This window comes from Danio aesculapii, chromosome 11, assembly GCF_903798145.1.
Source record: "Danio aesculapii chromosome 11, fDanAes4.1, whole genome shotgun sequence".
In the NCBI taxonomy this organism is placed as follows: domain Eukaryota; kingdom Metazoa; phylum Chordata; class Actinopteri; order Cypriniformes; family Danionidae; genus Danio; species Danio aesculapii.
In genome coordinates, this window is record NC_079445.1 from 24,880,844 (window position 1) to 24,897,305 (window position 16,462).

Below are 16,462 nucleotides of genomic sequence, written 5' to 3' on the forward strand. Positions count from 1 at the left end.
TAAGCCCTTGATAACTTAAACATCTGGTTTTGTGTGATTTATTCTTCATTGTAGCAAATTCTGCTGACTTCCCACTAAGAAAGGGCTATGTAACACAATGGTTCTCAATCAAGAGCCTGACAGAGGGCTTCAGCAAATATCAATGGGGACAAGTTGACTTAAAATGATTTAAAAATGCATAAATAACACATTAATAGTATTGGTGAAGTTTCACAAACTAATTTCGAGAAAAGCATGTGATATGATTGATCGCAGCTGGTCTCCCATACGTAATCATTAGTAAGCCATCGAATTAATCCAACTCACTATAAATAGCCGTCTAGTATTACTCCCCTAACTATGTTATTTGAAGAATCCCCCCATCCACCCCATGTCCTCCTTTTCCTCATTTACCAGGGAACACTCTCGAGAACTACCTGATGTGTACCCCCTTAAATGCTCATTGACCAGGCGAGAGCCCTGGGCTCAATTATCTCCGAGCTCTGGGTTCTCTCCCGGGACAGCATGCCAAAACCTGCTAATATTATCAAGCAATATCTAAGTGTGAACTCTTGAAATACTATTAATACAGTCAAAATAAAAAAATCTAATTTAACCAATTACTAAAAGTGTCAAGAAGTTAAAAGAACATGATAATCTTGAAACATTCCTGGAATCATACAATGAATTGTGGTTATTTTCAATCATTTTAGTGAATTTGCAAAATTACATGTAATAGGCTGACTCCAAAATCGCCTACTGCTCAGTAGGTACTGCATTTGAATTTGAATATACTACTTGACCGTTAGAAAAATATGTTCCATACATTATGAATGTGAGTAGTATGAATGGAAGTCAGTCATACTACATCCGCCATTTTGTCATGAATACGTGACCTACCCGCGTCAGTTGCATCACTTCACTCCCATTCATAAATTCTTTCGCAAAGCATTATGGGATAGCATAGCATTCATCAGATGCACACTTCAGAATATTGCTGTAAGTAGTAGGTCATCCGGGGTACTTCTCGCATACTGTGTTTAGAATTCTAGAAATTCGGACATAGTACTTGGCTTGCATACTGTTTTTAGCGTACTATATAGTATGGAAGTATGTGATTTCAGACGCAGCCATGAGCTGCCTTTCCACTGCAGGACAAACGTCAAGCAACGGACCGGAAGTCGTTCTTTCCAATGGAAAGGAGTTCCGATCATCTCTGTATGCGGAAAATTCATATCCGATTTCAGCTGCGGATACGTTAAAATCCTGTGACTAGACCGTATGCAACCGGCCGACCGGATGTGATGTATTCCAGTGTTGTCCAGTAATTTTTTTTATATTTTTTTAATCAGAAATAAGTCTATATAAAAAAAAAACATTATATTCATAAATGAATGATAAAAAATATATTTTTTTATGTTGTCTCCACATTCCCTCCAAAAATTTTTGCGGTCTATAAGTTTTCTAGTATTCAGTCATTCATTCATTCATTCAACCATAGTGAAACACACGGAGAATAAAGGCTCTTGCTTTTGCACTCCTTTATTTCAGACAACCGCGAGAATCAGCTTTTCTCCCATGGTGCACGACAAAACTGAAAATTCTGTGCAAACTGCCACAAGGGGTGTATTCCGACAGTCATGTCCGAGTGTCGTGTGCAGTGGAAGGCAGCTATAGTCTTTGAAAAGCTACTACAATTTAATTTGATCAACAGATCATTTCGATTTATAGATTAATCAATTTTAGTTAGTTTTCATGGAAACTCGATGGAAACTGATGGAAACTCGTCTACAAGTCCATTAGTTATGTGTGTTTTTCTTTTCACAATGTCCACCTCTGTTCATGTTGTATCTTCTGTCCAGACATTTCCTTCAGTCTCCTGCTGCTTGTATTTGGGGTGTGCGGTTTGGCCCTGCTGGGTGTCATCAGCGTCGCCACCTGGAAGCTGTGCTGGGTGCCCTGGCGCAGCAAAGTGCTTTCCTCTAGCGCCACCGCCCTTGCTCCCACCCGGCCAGAGAGAGAACAACCCAGAGAAGAAGGTCACGGTGACTACTACCCAGCCCTCAGAGACATTATGGCAGCAGACAAGCTGAAGGATCCTGGGAACTTTCTGGAGGCGGCAGTGAAGATTAGTCATACGTCGCCAGATATCCCCGCAGACGTGCAGCTGTCCATGAAGGATCATCTGCTGAGACGGACGCGTATCTCACGGCAAACACCGAGCCGGCCTCCTCCAACAGGTCAGTGTTCTGGAAGAATGAAGAAATGCGTGTCTGAAGACCTTCTTATAGGTCACTGCAGTTTACTGTATATACAAAGCCATATGAGGTTAGTTCCAGTCATTCCTAATCATGTTAATACTTCGGAAATCTTGTAAATGTCAGACACAATTAGACCTGAAGTTGGTCTCTGGGATTTATTGACTCGAAAGAAGGTCAGACAGTGGAAAAAACACAATAAACTCTCAGAAATAAAGGTACAAAGGCTGTTACTGGGGGGTATGTTTTCATAAGGTACACGTTTGTTCTTTTTAGGTACTAATTTAGGCACTGTACATTCTTAAAAATAAAGTTGCCGGGAAGAACCTAAAATGGGGTTTTTATAGTGATGCCACAGAAGAACCTTTGATGGTTTCATAAAGGATCTTTTAGAAAAATTATTCTTCAAATAACTTATTTATCATAGCCTAAAACACTATGAAGAGTCTTTTGTCCTTTGTTGTTTGTTTGATGAAAAGGTGCCAAGGATGTTAAAATGATCTTCAGGGAACCATGGTTTACAGTGTGCTCAGCCTGCTGGTTTATCCATTCACACAACATTTTTTCATCACATGATCTCTTAAAACAAAATCACATGACCTTTTTTAATGCGCATACTGAAATTTGTATGGTAAAATCGTTTCCATCGCAGTCTATGCACATCTTTCTTATAGAATAAAAAGTTTATCCTACGCAGTTATGCGCATATGTTTTTATGCGCATTTCAAATGTATGTGCATCTTGGCGTTTCTGTCAACCGTTTTTTATGCGCATATCCAAAATGCGAGTAAAAATAGGTGGATGGAAATGTAGCTACTGTCTCCTCTCCACCAATCAGCTGTTGTGTACTGTGCGGTCTGGTGCAATAAGGTCAACGCATTAATCAGGTGGATGCTGTACTCTGGTGGTGGTTGTGAAGATTCTCCCCAAAAATGTGTAAAGCGCTGTAAGGAATTGTTGTTATTATTATTATTATTATTATTATTATTATTATTATTATTATTATTATTATATATCACACTCTACAAGGCTGTTTCTGTCCTTATACAATTCTGTTGACGTTTTGGTATGACGCTCCTTCCACAGACATAAGCAATAAACTCGGTTAGTCAACTGACCCAGTGTGTTCTGATAGCTAATCATGTAGTGTACATTTTCAGTTAAAGTCATGCCAGAGTTTATGTAAATTGCAGGGTTTGCAATGTCACTAACCCAGAAAGAAGCTTGTCCTAGACCCTACCAGATGTGTGTCAATGGCCCTTAATAAGCGAATTTTGTATAACAAAATGCCTTTCTTTACATTGTAACTTTGCAGATGTTGTTTTCTCAACAGCAAATCACACAAACTATAGTAAAAAAAATGAAACAAACACAACTTTAAGATTGTAGGTACTACTATGTACATTTACTACAGTATATTTAGGAACAAACATGTACCTTTTGAAAATGTATTACCCTATTGACAGCTTATGTACCTTTTTTCTGACAGTATATTTTGCGAGAATATAGTGGGAAACTAATAGCACATCCCGAAATATCATCATCAATTTGCATTCGAACATGGTTCATAATTCATATGTAGATTAGCACCTGTTGTGCCTTTTGTGAAAGAACCATAACAGAATGATTCACCCACCAAATTTTGTCTGAATGTTGCCAGGCATAGTTCCTTCAAGAAGCACCTTCCCAGGCAGATGCACCATGTCACCAGTCTGGACCGCGGAAGTGAATTTTTAGACGTGGAGGACCATCCCACTTGCACCGCTGCCTCTCTTGGACGCATCCAACCGGAACTCTATAAACAGAGTACAGTGGAAGCAGAGGAGTTGTCTAAAAATGACACTGACAAATCATGCGGCAAGATCAACTTCTCCCTAAAGTACGATTATGAGGGAGAGCTTCTCCTCGTCACTATCCTCAAGGCATTCGATCTACCTGCGAAGGATTTGTGCGGGAGTTCCGATCCATACGTCAAGATCTACCTGCTGCCTGACCGCAAGCGTAAATTCCAAACCCGTGTTCACCGCAAGACGCTCAACCCCACGTTTGATGAAACCTTTCAGTTTCCAGTCCCATATGAGGAGCTGGGGTCCAGGAAACTCCACTTGAGCGTTTTTGACTTTGACCCGCTTCTCACGGCACGACATGATTGGTGAGGTGATCCTGGAAAACCTTTTTGAAGTTTCAGACCTCTCGCGAGAGACGTCCATCTGGAAGGACATCCAGTACGCCACTAGCGTAAGACAATTCATCCTCTTTACTAATTTAGCAAGCCCAGACCCCCAATGGTGATTTATCACATTAGCGTGGCTTAATGTGACCCTAATGATTTGCTTTTCTAATATAGGAATCCACTTCTATTGAATATTTTACTGAAAACACAAACAGTGATTAATTAGATGATTCATAGACTATGTGTCCTATAGGGTGTGATATGGTAATTTGTCAAAACTATAATTACCAAACATGATAAATTGTGCAATATACATACAGTAAGTACACAAAACATTGAGCGCAATAAATAAAGATTATTGCTTTAGTCTGCAGTAAGTCAGTTCTCATAAAGTGAAGAAAATCAAATCTTATCAGAAGTATCATTTTCAACTTAACTTAATTTATTTTAGCTTCATTTATTTTAACTTAACTTTGCTCAAAGATAACTTCATTTATTCATTTATTTTCTTTTTGACTTAGTCCCTTTATTAATCTGGGGTTGCCACAGCGGAATGAACTTCCTACTTATCCAGTATATGTTATACGCAGCGGATGCCCTTCCAGCTGCAACCCATCACTGGGAAGCATCCATACACACTCATTCACACTCATACACTACGGACAATTTTAGCTTTCCCAATTCACCTGTACCACATGTCTTTAGACTTGTGGGGAAAACCGGAGCACCCGGAGGAAACCAACACGGGGAGAACATGCAAACTCCATACTGAAAAGCCAACTGACCCAGTCGAGGCTTAAAGCTGCGACCTTCTTGCTGTGAGGCGACAGAGCTACCCACTGGGCCACCGCGTCGCCTCAGTTATCTTTCGATATAATTTTGTCTCTGAACAGATGCATTAATTGCCAACTGTTTTTATGAATTGTAAGTCAGAAAATGTTTTGTGCACATATTTAGTAGCAGATTTAAATCCTATTCACACTGTAATAATCCACAAAAACAATACCAGCACGGAATAACAATAATGTTAATCTTTTTCTGAATACTTTTCCTATCTGATCAATGATAACAACATTGACAGAAAATCAAAATCCGTCCTGCTTTAAAGAGCTCAAGCATTCAAATATATCCAGTGCTGAGCATAAGCACGAGTACACTCCATTCTGAAAATGAATATTTTTTAATCTATTTCTAAGTAATAAAGGTAATATATTTTGGTGCATTTAAACAAAACAGATTTATTAAACAGATATATTATTAAAATAATATTATACTCACCAAGCATATTTAGAAACAGAAAAAAATGCATTTAAACTTAAGTAAAATATTGAAAAAAATTACAAACTATACTAATGTTTAAATAATTGGTTGCACTATACAATAAGGTTTTATTAGTTAATATTGGTTAATGTATTTATTAATTTGAACTAGGTATGAACAGTACTAGTGCAGCATTTATTATTCATAGTTCAACATTTACTAAAGCCTTATCAAATAATGCATGTTAGCATTAGTTAATGCACTGTGGGTTAACTTGAACTAACAATAAACAACTGTATTTTCATTAACTAATGTTAACTAACATGAACAAATACTGTAATAAATGTATTGTGCGTTGCTTGTTCATGTTATTAAATGTGATTAACTAACATTAACTAATACAACCTTATTGTAAAGCGTTAGCATATATATTTTGTTTCTCTTATTAATTCCACTCCATAGATTTTTATTAAAAAAAATTCCTAACATATACATTTGGTTGTAAACATTTTTACATGGTGATTTTAAGTTTTTGGTTAAATAAGCTCCAGATCTGGCTTCAGTACTGACCAACCTATTGTATAAGCACAAATATAATATTGCAAAGCATCCTATAGAAAATATGAATAGCCAGCACTCACTTTTGGAATTTACTCCTTTACCAATTGTTTGAATTTAAACCTACCTAACATTAAATAGTAACAGTTCTTGACCCCAGTAAGCTACGAACACAAATTAGTGTCGTTGGAAAGAGACACTTTGGGCTTTACTGTAGTATAAGGGGAAGTTTCATGCTCAAAAAGATAAAGTTATACATTATGAAGTCATGAGAAAAAAATGTATTGTGTTCAATATTTGTTTTTCCATATACAAACAACGAAAAACATTAATGTAATGTCCTAGAAAAAATATATACCTTGAAATCTAAGTGTTTCATGAGTTTACATTTCAAATTTGATGAAGATAGCATGCAAAATGTTTTCCGAGGCTATATCGGTGTCCTTCTTTCCCTCACCGTCAGAGGCATTTTCTCAAAAATGACCTTCCCAAACTAAAACAGTAACAGTTGCTGAATAATTTCAGTCTTCATTCACAGTTCATGTATCTTTGGAAAGAAGACACTTCGGGCTCTGTTATCCATCATATAGAGTTTATAATGCTCAAAATGAAAAAGAATTATAGATGCTTAAGTAATGTAGAAAAATTGCACAGCTCTAAACATTTTATAATTTCATAAACAAATATATGAAATTAGTCCTGGAGCACAGAAAAGAAAAGTAATATAGGTCAGAAGCCACACATGTCCTGAGTGTATGCAATATCATGCAAAATGAAATGTCTTGTGATTTTCTCCCTCTGCTTGTTTTTTGGAGAAGCAGTCTGATGATCACACATATACTGAAGGTTTCTAACAACTATTTTAGTTTTTTCACATACCACACATTTTTTAATTGTAAAAGATAGATTTGTGAAGGGTGTACTCATATATGCCGAGCACTGTATATCTTTTTTATATTGGTTTACATTTAAAAATGACAGTGTCAGAGCTAAATGAACCAGCACCAAATGTATTGTTCATCTTTGCCCCAAACCACACAAACCAAGAGAATTGATCTACAAGTCTGAACACAACCTTAATCTTTGTTATGTAATAAAGTAAAAAGATTCTCATTCCACAATAAGGACAAACTATTTATCATTACCTGTGGTTTCAATGCAACGTATTCATCATAGTAATGTGTTGCATTAATAACAGTTCTTATGGGATAATTTTGGTGCATCAGGACTTAAAGAGTTCCTCTTAGTATTTTCTCTTGTTGTGAGTTTTTGAATGTAGTGTTTTTGAGCTCTAAGTTCGTATCTCTTCTTCTCAGTAGACAATTTCTGGCAGTATAAACAGTCGCCTTGGGTTTTTGAGGGCAAAACTCTCAGACTCGCACTCCACTTCTGTATCGCTCACACGCAGCTGAATTGACAGCCTTGTGCAGCATGCTTTCAGTTCCACCCAAACACTCTCAATGAAATTTAACTTTTCCAAGCAGCTTTTCTAGGCTTGTCTGGTCTAGCCAAGGGCACCATTTGAGTCAGGACTGCCACTGCTTCTTGTTACATTTGAGTGAAGATACTCCAGCTATTCACTGCCCAAGCAAATCATAAGTAAAATGTCTGGGCATAGAAAAGATTGTAGACTGGCAAATGGCGCAATGATAAAAGCAACAGGACTGCACTGATAACTTGTAAAACAGCGGATGCTAATGATATCACTGATACGTCAAGCACGCAAACAGCAGTTCAGTGAACCCAGCTTGCTCAGTGACTCATGAAATTGTCTTGGAGGTAATTGCACTCTCATCTTACTACAGTGTGCTCAGTTATGATTATAACATTGCTGAGAAAATATGTATGTGTATACATTTATATGATTTATTGTAGTACAAGCTTAAGAGATGCACAGCTGGGTTAAATGTTGGAGAAAGACCTAAGGATGTGTGATCCAGTCACTCAATACCTTGTTGATTTGTGTATTGAATATTTTGTGCAAATCAATACGATCAATTTATTGATTGAAGTTGGCTGTGTTATGGACACTGTTAAAGTTTCAGCTGTAACAACAGCATCTTGAAATGACATAAAATTATCCTTTATGTACAGAATACAGAAGTCACTCACAAACTCGCAATGTTTGATGGTTGAAAAACCTTTTTGTGTGACATTTAATGTATGCTGAATGAAAGTCTTATAGAATACCAAAAATTATAACTTACCCTCAGGTCTTTTAAGATATAGTTGCATTTTTTCCTTCAGTCGAACATTAAAGGAGACATTTGGTCCTATGTGAGTCATAATATTATTTGATCCTAGATGCTGCAACTAGTATTAAAAGATAAGATCACATTTAGATGTGCAATCTCAATTGGAAATTCACCTATGTCTTGGACAGCCTAAAATGCACAGCAAAATTTCAGTTTTGAGAGAACTGCTGTATTATTTCTGTCCATCAATCCATCGATCCAACCCAGGCTCATTATTATGGTACCCCTGTATACATTTCTGGAGAGCGCAAAATACCTCCCAAGATGTACGTTTTTTGCAGTTTTTGTTTTCGCGAATCCACCAGAGGCTACTGTGTATGCTTTTTCAGATCTCAAATTTCCCTCGCGAGTGCCATTCGCACCGTTTCTTCTTGCATAAATCCATCAGATGCCGCTGTCGACTGAGTGATTGACCGACTGACCGACTGACCGACTAATGATTACCCCACCCACCCCCTTCACTAAACCCAACCAATAGTGTTTTCAAAAACAATCCAGAAAAAGAAAAGCCCTCGCCTGATTTTTACCACATTTTTAGAATTTTAACACTTTCTCGCCCTGTTTTTATTTGTTTCTTTTACTTTTTGCCTTTTGTCATCATCAACATCAACAGCCTGATGTATCAAGACATTTGTGCTGCCAATTACATTACAAACCACAGGAGAGGGCAGATATTTCAGCAAGATGGTGCTTTTTCTCATACTTCAGCCTCCACATCAAAGTTCCTGACAGCAAAGAAGGTGCTCCAGGATTGGCCAGCCCAGTCACCAGAAATGAACATTATTGAGCATGTCATGGGGTAAGATGAAGAAGGAGGCATTGAAGATGAATCCAAAGAATCTTGATGAACTCTGGGAGTCCTGCAAGAACGCTTTCTTTGCCATTTCAGATGACTTTATTAATAAGCTATCTGAGTCATTGCAGAGATGTATGGATGCAGCTGTCCAAGCTCATGGGAGTAATACACAATATTAATTCTTCTTTTCCACTGCACCATAACAGAAATAATGTACAGTGTAGAATATAAAGTCAAGTGACAAGACTTTTGTCAAAGCAAAGTCAGAGCTTGTTGTCCTAATTAAATAATTAAAAATCAAGGCGTGATCATATTTTATTTTGGTAAAATAAGCATAATTGCCTTTCATGCAAGCCACATTCTGATGTCAAATTATTAAATAGAAGTCAAGTTATTATTTGTTGTTCCTAAACTTGGATAGGCGACAAGACTTTTGTCAGGCATTGTACAGTCATTGTTCTAATGTACAGTGTACATTATGATGAATATATACTCACACACTCATAGACTTTGGTCTGTGGGTAAAACTGGAGCACCCGGAGGAAACCCACACAAGCACTTGGAGAACATCCAAACTCCTCACAGATATGCCACCTGGCCTGGACCAGTGAACTTCTTGCTGTCCAACCAATCAATCAATCAATCAATCAATCAATCAATCAATCAATCAATCAATCAACTGCTTTTGATAGTTTTATTTGAGAGTAAAGATCACCCCTACATGTGTTCATCATTTACCTCCATTCAAGTCATTTATATATTAACATTATTAGTAACCATGGTAATTTATTTGTAACGACACCATTATCTAGTAGATTTGATGTGTGTTTGTTTGACTCTGCAGGAGAGTGTGGATCTGGGAGAGATAATGTTCTCTCTCTGCTACTTGCCAACTGCAGGGAGACTCACACTTACTGTCATCAAATGTAGGAACCTCAAAGCCATGGATATTACCGGTTATTCAGGTATGCAGCTGTCCCCTGTGCATCTTCATTTTCCCACATCTGTCAGCTTGCTTCCCTCTTCCTGTTTATACACTTGGACAGCCACATTTATCATTGTCAGCAAGTCAGACATTTTAGGATCATGAGAAGACAAGGGAGAGATGCGTTGAGAAACGTGTGTCACACCTCCCTGCTCTCTTGACAGATCCGTACGTGAAGGTTTCGCTGATTTGTGACGGGAGACGCTTGAAAAAGAAGAAAACGTCCATAAAAAAGAACACGCTGAATCCAACATATAATGAGGCGATCATCTTTGACATTCCCCCGGAGAATATGGATCAAGTCAGCTTACACATATCGGTTATGGACTACGATCTGTAAGTGCTATCTGAGTGTTTCTCTGTACAAATATCGGTAACACTTTACTTACAGGAGGTGGTTGTAAGACTGACGCCTTTATAGTTATGTTAAAACAGGTCATAAATGTGAATGAGGTTTTATGTATGCTTATGACAACTCTCGTTAAGTGTCTTTTGCGCAGTTATAATGTAATGTAATGTGTATTTATATAGCACATTTATCTCCACACCATCACCACCACACCACCACCAGTGTGCAGCATCCACTTGGATGATGCGACGGCAGCCACAGGACAATGGCACCAGTGTGCTCACCATACACCAGCTATTGGTGGAGTGGAGAGACATGGATAGAGCCAATTCGGTGGATGGGGATGATTGGGAGGCCATGATGGGTCAGGGTCAATGGAGGGAAGTTGGCCAGGACACCGACAATGATTTTTAACAAACAGAGAGTCAGAACCAAAGCTGCAAATGTGCGTACACAGTAAAAAATTCAGATGTATGAAACACTGAGTACGCGGAATCCCATGCATATTCTCTTTGTATATGCGAATTAACATGAAACTGAGTGGTTAAGAGAAGAACAGCGGCGCACCATCAAAGTGTGGACCGAACAGGCGGGGGAACAGGGGTTGCTGAACTAACAGAGTTGCCTCAATTGTGGGCGACACTTTACTGTCTGGAGTAGTATCCGTGTCTGTGGGAGACACAGATGTATTAGAGGAACACTTTGTTAGGGCGGTATAGCAGCACCCCTCCGCTCTTATCAAGGCAGCACCACTGGCATTTCAGCTGCCCAATCGTCCGCTCTAATACTGGCCATGTGCCTGCCACCATAGAGCCTTAGCCCAACCATGCTGTTTGTAAGGATGAATTAATCATGGGTTGACCAAGGCCACCTTGCTACAATATTTGTTAAACGCATTTGACCATTACATATTATTTACGCATTTATTGAATGGAAATGTTTCCGATTCACGTATGCAAATTCGTCTTTAGGTGGCACCTTTATAGCAATGCGCGTGCAGTTACATTGGGCAAATTTAAAACCAGCAAATTGTGCTTTAATGTTTGGCTGGTCAACTGCATGGTATGGAAACCTATACCTGCTAGACATGCTGATGATCCTGTCCCATACAGCTGGCATTGCACGGCTCAAAGATACTTTGTGCTCGGCGCCATTGGTGTAGTGGTTAGTGCATTGACACATGCGCTCCGGTGCTCACGGCGACCCGAGTTCAATTCTGCTTCGTGGTCCTATGCCGATCCTTCCCCTCTCTCTGCTCCTCATGCTTTCCTGTCAATACTTTCTACTGTCCTATCCAATAAAGGTGAAACCCCCCCCCACACACACACACACACAAGAAATACATGCACGCCAGACATGAAGTTGGCGTGGACCAACGCACATTCTCACGTTAATTTCATCCTTAGTATATCCAAACATGAGCGTGAAATCTGGCGTACCCAAAGTTTTTGTGCGTACGCAGCGTTGATACATGAGGCCCCAGATCTTTAACTACATCTGAAATCGCATTCTACTCGAGAGGGAACTACATTTGAGTTGAGAATATTATTTCATGACCATTAGAAAATGTACATTCTATATAGAATGAATATGATTAGCTTGAATAGAATTCAAAAATACACTGTAAAATATGCTTCCATCAAAGTCCCTTTAAGGCAAGTCATTTCACTCGGTGGCCATCTTTGAAACGCCTCTCGGGTAGTATGTTCAGGCATACTACCCGGTTTGAATGGGAAAACATCAAATTCTCTACGCCAAGCTTACGATTATACTATATACTTGGAATCACCAATAAAATTAAACAACAACTGTCTCATAGATTTCATTTCTAAATGTCCGAATCAAACAAAATCTGTATTTTTTTATGTTGCCCAAGCTAACTCGCATGCTCACACAAAAGAAACGAGATCACGACATCAACCTCATTTATGGCTGTGTTACACATTATCATCCTCTGATCAATGCTTCATCAGATTGCACTGGTCTCCCTAAGTAATCCACAATTTGGTCTTGATAGCGAATCTCCTCCAGAAATGACAGCGACTCTTTGTTTACAAGTTTGTGGGCATTTGAGTAATTGCTCTCATGTGATGTGCGTTTGGCAGGATGGACTGTACCGCACGTTTATTTCATACAGACCTGCTATGAATATAGCCGCATTCAGCATCAGGAGGCAGTATAAACGGGAGGCTCTCGTAGGAGAATTTTGCTTTCACGATCCAAAATAAATAATGTAATTCAACATGAGAATGTAGAATAGTGCTTAAGTATGCGATTTGGGAGTCATAAACATCGACATGGGGCCATTATAATCATGTCATGAATGTTCTTCTGATCACTTTTTGATATTGTCATTAAAAAATTCTTAATAAAACTGCCAATGCTCTGTCAGATAAATGACATTAGATAACATTTTAATGACAAATTCAATTTATTTCACTGTAGTTGATGTCAAGAAAAGTTTTAATGATGCTGCTATACAATTCATGAAGCAATCGTAATAGCCTCATGACATTAATGTTTATGACAGTTTTATGACAAGTTATGTGGTCTTGATAATGTCTAGTTGCTATAACAAAGAAATCTTAAACAATGTCCCCTTTGCATTTAAAATGACATGAGCTAATGACAGTTGTTGTGCGCATGCATAAATGATGTGTCATGCCATGATTATAAAGGCTTCATTACTGTCTCATGACCACCCAAATATTATGTTGTCAGTCTGCTTCACAAATCTATTCCTCATTCTCCTGGTGTGTAGAGTGGGACATAATGAGATCATTGGAGTCTGTCGTGTAGGGATCCATGCCGAGGGACTTGGAAGAGACCACTGGAATGAGATGCTGGCTTACCCTCGAAAACCTATCGCCCACTGGCACCCACTTGTGGAGCCCAAGAAGTCTGAGAAGGAGGTGACTGTTTATCCTTAAAACTTCTCTCAGTGGAAAAGTACATTTTGAAGAATAGTTTTTCTGTTTTCCTTCTCTCTTTCAGTGGAAGGCTCGCACCGCAAGCTTTGACAGCCAGGGCTCGTGTCCATCTCCCAGACTCCCTTCAAGTCCATAAAAAAGGGACAGCCTTTCTCTTCGACTTCAAGCCAAGTATCTCCCAAGTATCTGGAGAGATTCGAGAAATGTCCTTAGACGACATGTGACACAACTTATGTCTGTGTGGACATGCAGCGGGAAGCGGGAGTGCATCCTAGCCAAGTTCTAGCTTTTGTTGTGCTTGGATTGAAGTGTTGCTTTACTACATTGGGTAGATCCACAAGCCACAACTCAATGAGGTTGAAAAATACACTTCAAGATGAATTTAAGCACCGTAAAAGGGTGTATTTGCTGATGAATAGTGTAAAACTTGTAGATGTAAATTATATTTTATCTGACATTCTAATAGTATGAAGATATAGTTTATTATATATTTAGCCATTACTTCCTTCCTGTTAATTTGTCTTGTGTTTAAAGATTTGTTTGGCTGGAAAGATATATGAAGTCCTCGGTGATATAAATTGTATATGGTTTACATGCGGATCTGAGTAATTCCATTGATCTTCCTTTTGTTTGTGAAGTAGTGAATCTGTTCTGCCACCAAAAACACCAACGCCAAGAATCATTTGTATTCTGTCTACAAATATCTCATCATCCGTGTAAAGTATAAAGGTTTTGTTTGTAATTAATCATTAAAGTTGCTGACTGTTTTGAGTGTTCTAAGTAATTTTCTATTGTTTTTCCTGATTAAGTTCACCTCAGTTAAATCCATCCACAGATTTATCCTCCATTATCCATAATGTGTGGTTAAAGTCATCATAATTTCTCAATGCAGTAATTGTAGCTTCCAAAGTATAAAAAAAACATAACGAATATATCAAGGATGCAAATAATCCTTGGCTTTCTAAAATGACTTGAAATTATCTCTATGTAAATTAGAAGCACTGTTTTACAAAGACTGGTTTTGTATTTTACATCAAATGTGACAAATGTTCATTGTTCTGTATTTTTCCTGTTACCTTTGATGTGTTTTCTCTTTAGATAACATGATGTATTTTGTTTGCTGGCCTGGCTGGTACTCATTGTAATAATAATCACTGGCGTTTCTGTATATGAAACGCCTGATTCAGAGCCACTTGCACCTTTTATATTGAGAATTTGTATTTGTAATGTACATTTGCTGTTTCAGAACATCCCCTTGTACTTCAAAGGTGTGATTAAAGTTTTTGCTTCTATTGGTTGATTTGTTCTTCTTTCATTATTTGTTAGGCTAAATGTTATTAATAGCTGCTTGATTAGGGCCAGTTCAAAGAGTATGTGTTTCTGCACTGAAAAAATGGAAGACACAAGGGAGTGGAGTTTAAAAAGCCCTTTAGGTTTCAAGTTGACTGTACTGTATTATGCGAAGGAAACTGTAGAAGTTGAAAGTGTATTACATTGTTCTGCTTTACTTTTACTGTTCTAGACCTGTATATGCAGTAGACAAATGTGTTCTGACATAGCACTCCAGTTATAAAATTCAGCTTCAAAAATATGCTTTTCTTTACTTGTTTCATTTGTCTACCCCTACTCACTCTAAAATATATATTTATCCTAATGTGGTTCCAGACATTCACAAATTTGTTTTGTGTATGTGTGTGTTGTATAACAAAAGAAGATACTTTGAAAAATGATGGAAAATTGACATTTATAGTAGGATACCCTTGTTTTATCAGGATAATTAATGTTTTGGTTGCTGTGTTATATCGTCTGTAGCTGTCCACTAAAATGATTTACACACACTTCCTTCAAAACGACGGCCAAATACACTGGGAAAGGGCTGGCAAATCAACATTTAATGTGTATTGATTATTTTTATACAACAGTTCTGTCTGGTTCTTGAATTTGATTGGCTAATATCCAAGCAATATTCTGCAAATAACAGCACTCACTCTTTACTTTATTACTCCGCCCACATCAGTGACAAGCAGAGGACACAGTTTGACAAATATTGCTGCTGTTGGACAACATAATGCACTTTTGAGGCTTTTTTGTTGTTGTTGTTGTTGTTGTTGAGAATGTAGTTGTTAGATTGTAGCTACGCAGTTTATTTATAGGGATGGTGCCTATTTTAAAATATTTATAATTTCGGAGCATCGGATTCAGTGCATTGGCTCCCGCCTTCAGCCTGTCTGAGCAGACCAAAGAAAGTGACGGTTGACGTTCCGCCACAAGATGGCGACATAGACCGCATAATAAGTTCTTAAAGTGAGGAAAAACTCAACGCTTTCTCATAAGTTTCAAACTACAGCTGAACAAAAGCCTAATTAAAAATCAGGTAAGTCACATTCTAAGTTGTTGTTTCTCTTTTGTATTTTGTAGTGCTGTATTTATACCAACTGGTAGAAACGGGTAGTGTTTGCTTTGCTTTGGCTTTTTGGGGGGGTAATTATTATGATATCCTGATTGCAACAGAGAAATACTGGGAAATCATTCTGCACTGAAAAATTGTAAAACAAATCTAAAAATGTGAGCAAAAATTCGCTGTTTTGTCTTCGCTTTAGACAGAGAATCATTTAAATACTAGTTCTAACGTGACGTTTGTTAACTGCCAATGGTTTCTGCTGTTCTGACGTCAGCTGTAGATGTGAATGAATGGGGGAAGAAAGTAGTTCCTTGTACAAAAGGGTTTTTGAGACTTTTCATGCTTGATTTAGTTTTTATACACAAGATTATGCAGTCTAACTGTTGTATTAACGCAATATCACAGTAGTAGAGTGATGCAGGGAGGAAGAACGAAAGTTATTTTTATCAGTTATCAACAGAAACACCCGTTTTGAGGTTAGTCACATATCAACTGTTTCATATGGTTCACTGAAGTAA

General features: G+C 38.0%; 1 pseudogene; it reads left to right on the top strand.

Moving 5' to 3' along the window:
- Window positions 1-1,111: 1,111 nt before the first annotated feature.
- Window positions 1,112-14,808, top strand: LOC130237824 (synaptotagmin-6-like; annotated as a pseudogene).
- Window positions 14,809-16,462: the final 1,654 nt, after the last annotated feature.